This window comes from Ranitomeya variabilis, chromosome 3 (genome assembly GCF_051348905.1).
Source record: "Ranitomeya variabilis isolate aRanVar5 chromosome 3, aRanVar5.hap1, whole genome shotgun sequence".
In the NCBI taxonomy this organism is placed as follows: Eukaryota; Metazoa; Chordata; class Amphibia; order Anura; family Dendrobatidae; genus Ranitomeya; species Ranitomeya variabilis.
The window spans coordinates 153,212,464-153,225,152 of NC_135234.1; the positions used below are offsets into that span (position 1 = coordinate 153,212,464).

The 12,689-nt window shown below is 42.8% G+C and overlaps 1 protein-coding gene across 5 annotated transcripts in view; it reads left to right on the plus strand.

The window, feature by feature from the left end:
• Nucleotides 1-12,689, plus strand: part of TBL1X (transducin beta like 1 X-linked) — a 453,077-nt gene that overhangs the window by 378,723 nt on the left and 61,665 nt on the right. The gene's annotated exons all lie outside the window — the stretch shown is intronic.

The following is a 12,689-nucleotide window of genomic DNA, read 5'->3' on the forward strand; positions in this document are numbered from 1 at the left end:
AAAGAAAAAAAATTACTTGAAAAAAAGCTATTTACCTGCAGATATGGGCTTAATCTGCAGGTTAATAGTGTTCTGAATCTGTCCGGCGCCCTCACTGAACCTTCATTCCTCCAGGCAGTGTTCACGTTTCAAGTGACAAAAAAGCGTGTGCACTGCAACTTAAAGGTGCATGGGTAGGTTCCCAAACCGCAGTAATCAAATAAACATAACCCAGCACTCAACTTTGAAAAGCTGAAAAGAATTTATTGATCCCAATGCGTGATAAAGACGTTTCGGTCCCCTTCATCAGTAACGTGCAGAGGGATGTGTGGTAAAGAAGACGGCTATGGAAGCCAGTAGCATGAATGTAGTTATGAGACGATGATTTCCACTTAGGGTAGGGACCTAGCCTGTGTCCTGTGGTGCCGTGGTATCCACCGCTGTAGCGGTGGTGAAGGGGTTAAATTACATTATATACAGCACACATGTACTGGACAACACATGCTCATTACATACACATCATACAGTCACAGACACACACATCATACATGTCCTTAGTACACACATGCTATATAACAGACGCACAGCAGGTACACATCATATACACAGAACATGCATGCAGGACAAGTGTATATACATACACACCTCCGTATTCCCACAAGATATCTAAACACACAAACATACACAGCCCCCCCACACAGAGATACAACACACACACACGCAGACACAACCCACAGTCAACACAGAGACACAACCCACACTGACACACAACAGACACACCACATAGACAGACACAACCCACACACCATAGACAGACACAATCCACACACACAGGCAAACACACCACAGACACAACCCATAAACAGAAACAACCCATACACCACAGAGACACAAACTACACACACAAAGACACACACAACCCACACACATGCAGACACACATAGACACACACAGACACAACCTACACACCACACAGAAAGACAGAGACACAACCCACACACAGATACACAGCCCACACACAGACACGCAACCCACACACCACACAGAAAGACATAACCTACACACAAACTACCCACACAGACACGCAACCCACACAAGCAGACACACAACCCACACACAGAGACGCAACCCATAAACGGACAAGAAACTCACACAGATAAGCAACCCACACAGACCACACACATGCAGACACACACATAGACACAACCCACACACCACAGAGACACGACCTACACACACATGCAACCCACACAGACACACGCAGACATGCAACCCACACACAGACACATACACAGATATACACAGACACACACAAACAGACACACAGCCCACACAGACACACGCAGACAAACACAGACACACACACAAGCAGGCACATACACGCAACCCACAGACACACACATAGACACAACCCACACAGAAAGACACAACCCACACACAGACACCCAACCCACACACAGACATACACACAAGCAGACACACACAACCCACACAGACACACACAAGCAGACACACACACAGACACACAACCCACACACAAACAGACAGACACGCAACCCACACACAGACACGCAACCCACACACAGATATGCAACCCACACACACAACCTGCAGGCAGACCATACACAGACACACACATAGACACAACCCACACAGAAAGACACAACCCACACACAGACACGCAACCCACACACAGACATACACACAAGCAGACACACACACAACCCACACAGACACACGCAGACAGACACGCAACCCACACACAAGCAGACACGCAACCCACACACAGACACGCAACCCACACAGACACGCAACCCACACACAGACACGCAACCTGCAGACAGACCATACACAGACACACACATAGACACAACCCACACACCACACAGAAAGACACAACCCATACAGCCCACACACAGACACTACTCAAACACCACACAGAAAGACACAGCGATAGAGAGACAACCCACACACGACACAACCCCCCCCACACACACACACTCTTCTGTGCTAAGGGGTGAGGGCTGGTGTACATGTGCAGCTTCCCCTGCTCACAGCAGCTGAGCTCCACACCCACTCTCTCTGCCGGGATTGCCCAGCAGGGGATCTGTCACCTTGTGGATTGGAGCTGCTTCTCCTGTATCTTCCAGCACAGGTAGCTCCTCTCTGATCTTATTTCCTGGTTCTCAGTTCACCCCTTCAAAGATGTGCCATGCAGGAGGACAGGAGCACTGGCCAATCAGCTCTTCTGTCAGTGATGTGAGAGCTTTCATTGGCCAGTGTTCTTCTCCTGTAGGACACCTCCCCTCTCTGAGTTGCTGAACCCGGAGCATAAAAGCCACCGCACACCAGTAATCAAAGTGCATAGTCCCTCAGTATGAAGTGGGCAGCAGCACAGCAGGAGATAACAGGATGTCAGGGAGACAAGAACGGCCAAATGCAGGCACAAGCCAGCATCTGAAAGAACGCTCCCCACAGATGCCGCCCCCTTTTTATCAGCAGGTGGAGCTGCCTGAAGCAACCGACTCAAGTGGTCTCATGATAGCGACACCCCTGCCGATTAGGCCCAGCCACAAATTGTGTTTAACAGGTCACGTCAGTTTAAAATTGACAGGTCTGATGCACTGCAGGTTAGAACAAGGATCAGTTCATTGAAAGTTCAGATCCCATGGTATGACTAAACACAATGAAGTTGGCAAAAATATATATTAAAAAAAGAAGCATGAAAAGTCATGGAAAAATTTATACTGTTTATTGTCAAAACAATAATAACTAAAACACCTACACATAATTGATATCACCACAGTCAAATTGACTCAAAAAATAAAACTATCCAGCTATTTAACTATTAAAAAAAAATAAACATAAAAAAAATTGCAGGTTTCTTTCATTATATTGCCACTCAAAAAATGGTATAAAAACATTAAAAAGTAATCTATAACAATATAATGTCATTTTGCAACCACAAAAAACAAGGTCTCAAACAGTTTTGTAAAGTAGTGTGTGTAAAAGCAGTAAAAAAAATACCAGATTTATACATCTGTATATATATATATATATATATATATATATATATATATATATATATATATATATATATATATATATATATATATATATATATATACACAGTGGGGCAAAAAAGTATTTAGTCAGTCAGCGATAGTGCAAGTTCCACCACTTAAAAAGATGAGAGGCGTCTGTAATTTACATCATAGGTAGACCTCAACTATGGGAGACAAACTGAGACAAAAAAAATCCAGAAAATCACATTGTCTGTTTTTTTATCATTTTATTTGCATATTATGGTGGAAAATAAGTTTTTGGTCAGAAACAAACAATCAAGATTTCTGGCTCTCACAGACCTGGAACTTCTTCTTTAAGAGTCTCCTCTTTCCTCCACTCATTACCTGTAGTAATGGCACCTGTTTAAACTTGTTTTCAGTATAAAAAGACACCTGTGCACACCCTCAAACAGTCTGACTCCAAACTCCACTATGGTGAAGACCAAAGAGCTGTCAAAGGACACCAGAAACAAAATTGTAGCCCTGCACCAGGCTGGGAAGACTGAATCAGCAATAGCCAACCAGCTTGGAGTGAAGAAATCAACAGTGGGAGCAATAATTAGAAAATGGAAGACATTCAAGACCACTGATAATCTCCCTCGATCTGGGGCTCCACGCAAAATCCCACCCCGTGGGGTCAGAATGATCACAAGAACGGTGAGCAAAAATCCCAGAACCACGCGGGGGGACCTAGTGAATGAACTGCAGAGAGCTGGGACCAATGTAACAAGGCCTACCATAAGTAACACACTACACCACCATGGACTCAGATCCTGCAGTGCCAGACGTGTCCCACTGCTTAAGCCAGTACATGTCCGGGCCCGTCTGAAGTTTGCTAGAGAGCATTTGGATGATCCAGAGGAGTTTTGGGAGAATGTCCTATGGTCTGATGAAACCAAACTGGAACTGTTTGGTAGAAACACAACTTGTCGTTTTTGGAGGAAAAAGAATACTGAGTTGCATCCATCAAACACCATACCTACTGTTAAGCATGGTGGTGGAAACATCATGCTTTGGGGCTGTTTCTCTGCAAAGGGGCCAGGACGACTGATCCGGGTACATGAAAGAATGAATGGGGCCATGTATCGTGAGATTTTGAGTGCAAACCTCCTTCCATCAGCAAGGGCATTGAAGATGAAACGTGGCTGGGTCTTTCAACATGACAATGATCCAAAGCACACCACCAGGGCAACGAAGGAGTGGCTTCGTAAGAAGCATTTCAAGGTCCTGGAGTGGCCTAGCCAGTCTCCAGATCTCAACCCTATAGAAAACCTTTGGAGGGAGTTGAAAGTCCGTGTTGCCAAGCGAAAAGCCAAAAACATCACTGCTCTAGAGGAGATCTGCATGGAGGAATGGGCCAACATACCAACAACAGTGTGTGGCAACCTTGTGAAGACTTACAGAAAACGTTTGACCTCTGTCATTGCCAGCAAAGGATGTATTACAAAGTATTGAGATGAAATTTTGTTTCTGACCAAATACTTATTTCCACCATAATATGCAAATAAAATGATAAAAAAACAGACAATGTGATTTTCTGGATTTTTTTGTCTCAGTTTGTCTCCCATAGTTGAGGTCTACCTATGATGTAAATTACAGACGCCTCTCATCTTTTTAAGTGGTGGAACTTGCACTATTGCTGACTGACTAAATACTTTTTTGCCCCACTGTATATATATACCAAAAAGAGTTTTTGGCAAAGCCAGCTCACCGCTTTGAAGAAACAGGAATATATCCAAAAATATACTAAAAACTGATACCGCGCTCGGGTGATTATGGTGATCTATCCCTGTTTCAGGGGTACGATAGACCTGAGTGTACTGGTGGATGGTGAACAAGACACACTAGAAATAATGGTATAGCCAATTGGGGAATATTGCGCAAGCTGGCCAACTGCTTGCTACTAGCGGTATGTCCTTGTGTGAATAAAACCAGAAAATGTGGTCCCCCGCAAATCAAACATATACAGTTATGGCAGACGCTAACAGCGTATAAAGAATCAAAGCCTGTGTAAGACTCTTACCGTGTGCTACATTCAGTAACCACCCAGCTGCTCCTGGTGAGTATCCGAGGGGTGTGCAGTGTCCCACGAATCCCCGTGGCAACTAAAGGGGAGAGACTGGCCTCCAGAGGGTAGCGGACGGATGGGCACGCATATACTGATCGGACCCGACCAGTGGGAGTGTAGCTGCTAAGCGTAGAGCCAGGGAACATCCCGGCCGGAGGCAGTCCTGGTTACACTTAGGAAAAAATGGCCGCCGCTGACAGGCAGCGTGTGACGTCACAGGCCTAAGGAGCCTCACTGAGACCAGAAAGCTAACCCATAATATATCCAACCTGTGGTTACAGTTCGCACGGAAAGCAGATTGGGATAAATCCACGCATGTAAAGAAAAAACTTTTTGCTTCTCCAGCGATCAGTCCAATGGTAGAGTAAAATATACCTTTTATTTATCCATTAAAAAGTTCCAGATTTCTTCAGTAACAATATTGCATACATTCAATCCCTTATGGAGTCCATATTGTTACTGAAGAAATCTTTAACTTTTTAATGGATAAATAAAAGGTATATTTTACTCTACCATTGGACTGATCGCTGGAGAAACAAAAAGTTTTTTCTTTATATATATATATATATATATATATATATATATATATATATATATATATATATATATATATATATATATATATACACTCACCGGCCACTTTATTAGGTACACCATGCTAGTAACGGGTTGGACCCCCTTTTGCCTTCAGAACTGCCTCAATTCTTCGTGGCATAGATTCAACAAGGTGCTGGAAGCATTCCTCAGAGATTTTGGTCCATATTGATATGATGGCATCACACAGTTGCCGCAGATTTGTCGGCTGCACATCCCAAAGATGCTATATACAAGGCAGGATGGATCCATGCTTTCATGTTGTTTACGCCAAATTCTGACCCTACCATCCGAATGTCGCAGCAGAAATCGAGACTCATCAGACCAAGCAACGTTTTTCCAATCTTCTACTGTCCAATTTCGATGAGCTTGTACAAATTGTAGCCTCAGTTTCCTGTTCTTAGCTGAAAGGAGTGGTACCCGGTGTGGTCTTCTGCTGCTGTAGCCCATCTGCCTCAAAGTTCGACGCACTGTGCGTTCAGAGATGCTCTTAGGCCTACCTTGGTTGTAACGGGTGGCGATTTGAGTCACTGTTGCCTTTCTATCAGCTCGAACCAGTCTGCCCATTCTCCTCTGACCTCTGGCATCAACAAGGCATTTCCGCCCACAGAACTGCCGCTCACTGGATTTTTTTTCTTTTTCAGACCATTCTCTGTAAACCCTAGAGATGGTTGTGCGTGAAAATCCCAGTAGATCAGCAGTTTCTGAAATACTCAGACCAGCCCTTCTGGCACCAACAACCATGCCACGTTCAAAGGCACTCAAATCACCTTTCTTCCCCATACTGATGCTCGGTTTGAACTGCAGGAGATTGTCTTGACCATGTCTACATGCCTAAATGCACTGAGTTGCCGCCATGTGATTGGCTGATTAGAAATTAAGTGTTAACAAGAAGTTGGACAGGTGTACCTAATAAAGTGGCCGGTGAGTGTATATATATATATATACATATACCGTACAGACCGAACGTTTGGACACACCTTCTCATTTAAAGATTTTTCTGTATTTTCATGGCTATGAAAATTGTACATTCACACTAAAGGCGTCAAAACTATGAATTAACACATGTGGAATTATATACTTAACAAAAAAATGTGAAAAAACTGAAATTATGTCTTATATTCTAGGTTCTTCAAAGTAGCCACCTTTTGCTTTGATGACTGCTTTGCACACTCTTGGCCTTCTCTTGATGAGCTTCAAGAGGTAGTCACCAGGAATGGTCTTCCAACAATCTTGAAGGAGTTCCCAGAGATGCTTAGCACTTGTTGGCCCTTTTGCCTTCACTCTGCTGTCCAGCTCACCCCAAACCATCTCGATTGGGTTCAGGTCTGGTGACTGTGGAGGCCGGGTCATCTGGCGTAGCACCCCATCACTCTCCTTCTTGGTAAAATAGCCCTTACACACCCTGGAGGTGTGTTTGGGGTCATTGTCCTGTTGAAAAATAAATGATGGTCCAACTAAACGCAAACCGGATGGAATACCATGCTGCTGCAAGATGCTGTGGTAGGCATGCTGGTTCAGTATGCCTTCAGTTTTGAATAAATCCCCGCTAGTGTCACCAGCAAAGCACCCCCACACCATCAGACCTCCTCCATGCTTCACGGTGGAAACCAGGCATGTAGAGTCCATCTGTTCACCTTTTCTGCGTCGCACAAAGACACGGTGGTTGGAACCAAAGATCTCAAATTTGGACTCATCAAACCAAAGCACAGATTTCCACTGGTCTAGTGTCCATTCCTTAGCCCAAACAAGTCTCTTCTGCTTGTTGCCTGTCCTTAGCAGTGGTTTCCTAGCAGCTATTTTACCATGAAGGCCTGCTGCACAAAGTCTCCTCTTAACAGTTGTTGTAGAGATGTGTCTGCTGCTAGAACTCTGTGTGGCATTGACCTGGTGTCTAATCTGAGCTGCTGTTAACCTGTGATTTCTGAAGCTGGTGACTCTGATAAACTTATCATCAGAAGCAGAGGTGACTCTTGGTCTTCCTTTCCTGGGGCGGTCCTCATGTGAGCCAGTTTCTTTGTAGCGCTTGATGGTTTTTGCCACTGCACTTGGGAACACTTTCAAAGTTTGCCCAATTTTTCCGACTTACTGATCTTCATTTCTTAAAGTAATGATGGCCACTCGTTTTTCTTTACTTAGCTGCTTTTTTCTTGCAATAATACAAATTCTAACAGTCTATTCAGTAGGACTATCAGCTGTGTATCCACCAGACTTCTGCACAACACAGCTGATGGTCCCAACCCCATTTATAAGGCAAGAAATCCCACTTATTAAACCTGACAGGGCACACCTGTGAAGTGAAAACCATTCCCGGTGACAACCTCTTGAAGCTCATCAAGAGAATGCCAAGAGTGTGCAAAGCAGTCATCAAAGCAAAAGGTGGCTACTTTGAAGAACCTAGAATATGACATAATTTCAGTTGTTTCACACTTTTTTGTTAAGTATATAATTCCACATGTGTTAATTCATAGTTTTGACGCCTTTAGTGTGAATGTACAATTTTCATAGCCATGAAAATACAGAAAAATCTTTAAATGGGAAGGTGTGTCCAAACTTTTGGTCTGTACTGTGTATATATATATATATATATATATATATATATATATATATATATATATATTGTCTATGAATCCGGGTATTACTGCAATTATGCTAGCCCAAAGAGCAAAGTTGTCTGATCATTTATACGAACTGCGTAAAAATATAAAATGAAAAATATTCCTGAATTGCTGTTTATTTGTTTATTTTTCTCCCAAAATTCGCTTAAAAAGCAATTAATATTACTCAGCCCAAAATCGTAACAGCAAAAACGTCAGCTCATTCGGCAAAAAACAATCCTCGACTCAGGTCATTCATCTTTAAGGTAGAAAATAAGAGATATCCACATTACTGGTAACTCACAAAAGCCAAATGTCTCCAACTCTGCCTTCAGAGCAGGTTATTTAAAAATATAAGTGGTAGAGACAAACAGCATAAAATTATGTATAATGGCACATGAGGAGAAAAAAGAGTGCACATAACTCTGAGCAATGTGTTTCTTACCTAAACGCTACTTAATCTAAGCCTTATCAAGTTCTTTCTAAAATTTGGTTTTGGAACTGGCAGTGGCACTGAGGGCTTCAAATTTGCCTAGAAACGATCCTAAAATCATCCAGAAATTCCTATTTTGGGTCTTATTTTCAAAAGAATTTTAGAGAAGAATGGTTCAAGTTGAAAATATTTTTTACAGTTATTAATTTTTAGGACGACAATTGTGTTTTATGAATATTGTTGATAGATAAATCTGACAGGCAGCCCTGACAACAGGTCCCTTTAATCTCTACAGTTCCCAATAAGTGTTGATCTAGCACGAAAATGCTGAAGTGCTCGGCACTTGAATCGAGAACTTCGGCTACTCGGATATGCTCAACTTGAGTAGCGAGCATAATAGAAGTGAATGGCAAACACAAGCATTTTTCCAGATGACGATCTCTCTTCGTACGTGCACTTCTGGCAGGGGGATACCCCATTTCAATGAGGTTCAGATGATTCTAATGAGCTTCTTATGGGAATCCAAGCACTCAACCACCATGCGATGCTTGGCACTGCTCGATACTCGATTGAGTACCCCGATGCTCAGTCGAGTATCAAGCAGTGCCAAGCACGTTCGCTCATCATTATTCCCCATCTATCTTGAAATACTGGGTACAGTTCCATTTACTTTGAGGCCCACTTAGAAGGCATTTACAAATATAAATAGGTATTACCCCTAGTCCCCTTCTAATAAATAAGAGACCAGGCTGCAAACAAATGTGTCATACTGGGCGGACATTTGTAACAGGCCATTTTTCAACCTCCTATACCTTAGGGGGCCACTTTGTAACTACAGCTCTTCCCTTTAATGCATGTGTAAATTGTACTAATGGAAAAGATACTGTAAATCTTTCATGGAATTATTGCTTGAGATTTGTAGTTAAAAGCTTGATAGTGTTTCTTAAACCTATTTTCTGACCTGCAGTGTAGAGTCATTCTCTACATTATATATAATAGATCATTAATCTCTAATTTATTTTAATATGTTTTTTGCATCACAAACAGATATTGGATATCCTGTAGCATGGCACATTATTCTCATAACAGATCTTGGATGGAGATTATCTGTACAGCCGTGTTGACCCGTAACTGTAGATCAGCATTATGCTTTGAGCGTTATTGCAAATTCCATTTATATTGTATGAGTCACATAACTGATTGCTTACTCAGTGTTCTCTGAAATACACTGTACAGAAAAATAAAGGGAACACTAAAATACCACATCCTGAATATCACTGAATGAAATACTCCAGTTGTAAGTCTTTATTCATTACATAGTGGAATGCATTGAGAATAATATACATAAAAATGATCAAGGCAAAACAAAATTAATATCCCACAGAGATCTGAATTTGGAATCATACTTAAAATCAAGGTGGAAAATAAAATTACTGGCTGATCCAACTTCAGTGGGAATGCCTCAAGACAAAGAAATGAAGCTCAGTAGTATGTGTGGCCTACACGTGCCTCTATGACCTCCCTACAAAGCCTGGGCATGCTCCTGATGAAGCAGTGGATGTTCTTCTGAGGGATCTAATCCCAGACCAAGATTAAATCATTATTCAACTACTAGACAGTCTGTGGTGCAATGTGGCATTGGTGGATGGAATGAAACATGATGTCCCAGATATGCTTGATTAGATTCAGGTCTGGGGAATGGGCAGGTCAGTCCATAGCATTAATGCCTTCATCATGCAGGAACTGCTGACACACTTCAACCACATGAGGCCTAGCATTGTCATGGACCAGAAGGAACCCAGGGTCCAGTGCACCTGAACATGGTCTCACAATGGGTCTGAGGATCTCATCCTGATACCTAATGGCAATCAGGGTACTTCTGGCTAGCAAATAGAGGCCTGACCCACTGCCAAACTGGTCATGATGGAGGATGTTGCAGGCAGCCGAACATTCTCCATGGCATCTCCAGACCCTGTCACATTTGCTCTGTGTGAACTTGCTCTAATACATGAAGAGCACAGGGAGCCAATGTTGAATCTGCCAATCTTAGTGTTCTCGGGCCAATGCCCAATCGCCCTGCACGGTATTGGACTGTAAGCACAAGACCCACTTTTGGACATTGGGCCTTTATACCAGCCCAATAGTGTTTGTTTCTGACAGTTTTAACAGACACATGGATGTTATTGGCCTGCTGTAGGTAATTTTGCAGGGCTCTGGCACTGCTCCTTCTGTTCTTCCTTGCACAAAGGAGAAAGTAGTGGTCCTGCTGAGGGGTTGTTGCCCTCGTATGGCCCCCTCCACGTCTCTGTGTCCTGGTCTCTGCTCAATGCACTGGACACTGTTCTGACAGATATAGCTATCTTTCTTGCCAAAGCTTGCATTGATGTGTCATCCTGAATGAGTTGCCCTACCTAAGCAACCTCTGTGGGTTGTAGACATTACCTCATGCTACTGTACAGTACCTCTATGGGTGAGGGCAAAGACAAAATGCAAATATTACTAAAACAATAGCCAAATAGATGAGAACAGAGAAATGGTCTGTGGTCATCCCCTGCAGAACCACTCCTTTATAGGGGTTGTCTTGCTTATTGCCTATCATTTCCACCTGTTGTCTGTTCCCCTTGCACAAGAGGAGAAATTGATTCACAATCGATGTTGCTTCATAAATGGACAGGTTGATTTCACAAAAGTGTGATTGACTTGGAATTACATTGTGTTGTTTAAGTGCTCCCTTTATTTTATTAAACAATGTATAATCGCAAAGTCACTCTGTCTGAATTGCACCATGTCCCACATAAAGTCTAGATTTCCTATGCAGAATTAAAGCAAAACGAAAAAAAGCTTTGTCACAATGCACATACAATATTTTTCATACTATACGATGCACATTTTTCCTCCAGAAATTTGGAGAAAAATAGGGGGGTGTCTTATAGTCTGGATGCACCTGCTGTAGCTGTAGAGGGAGAGGTGGGGGGTGCATCAGGCACACAAGATGGGGTAACAGGAGGCAGGAGCCAGCTACTCCAGTTAAAACCTGTGCTGCTGTTGAAGAAAATGAATATTCACTGCTCTCCACGCCCATAGTTCCTCCCACCTCTTTGTACTGAAGTTTGCACCGAGAGGTGGGCCGGACTGTGGGTGTGTGTAGCAATGAATATTCATCTTCCTTAATAGCGGACACACTGTTAGCCACAGGCGCAGGCTTCCTACAGCTGCTGCATGATCACGTGTGCCCACTATTAAAGAGAATGAATATTCACAGCTCACCACGCCCATGAGAGTGGAGAGCAGTGAGTATTCATTCTTTTTAATAGTAGGCACACGTGATCGCCCAGCTGCTGCAGGAAGTCGGTGGCTGCAGCTAACAGTGTACCTATAGTCCCTGGCGTGGGGAGCAGTGAGAATTCCAGGAGCTGACATCAGCATGTAAGCATGACATCACTGCCATGTGCTGCTTACAAGCTGAAATTGGCTGCTGGCATCAGAACAGGATGCTGCAAAGTACAGTGCCTTGCAAAAGTATTTGGCTCACTGGAGCTTTTCAACCTTTTCCCACATATCATGCTTCAAACATAAAGATACCAAATGTAAATTTTTGGTGAAGAATCAACAACAATTGGAACACAATTGTGAAGTTGAGCGAAATTTATTAATTATTTAAAATTTTTGTGGAAATTCAAAAACTGAAAAGTGTGGCGTGCAATATTATTCGGCCCCTTTACTTTCAGTAAAGCAAACTCACTCCAGAAGTTCATTGTGGATCTCTGAATGATCCAATATTGTCCTAAATACATAATGATGATAAATATAATCCACCTGTGTGTAATCAAGTTTCTGTATAAATGCACCTGCTCTATGATAGTCTCAGAGTTCTGTTTGAAGCACAGAGAGCATCATGAAGACCAAGGAACACAACAGGCAGGTCCGTGATACTGTTGAGGAGAAGTTTAAAG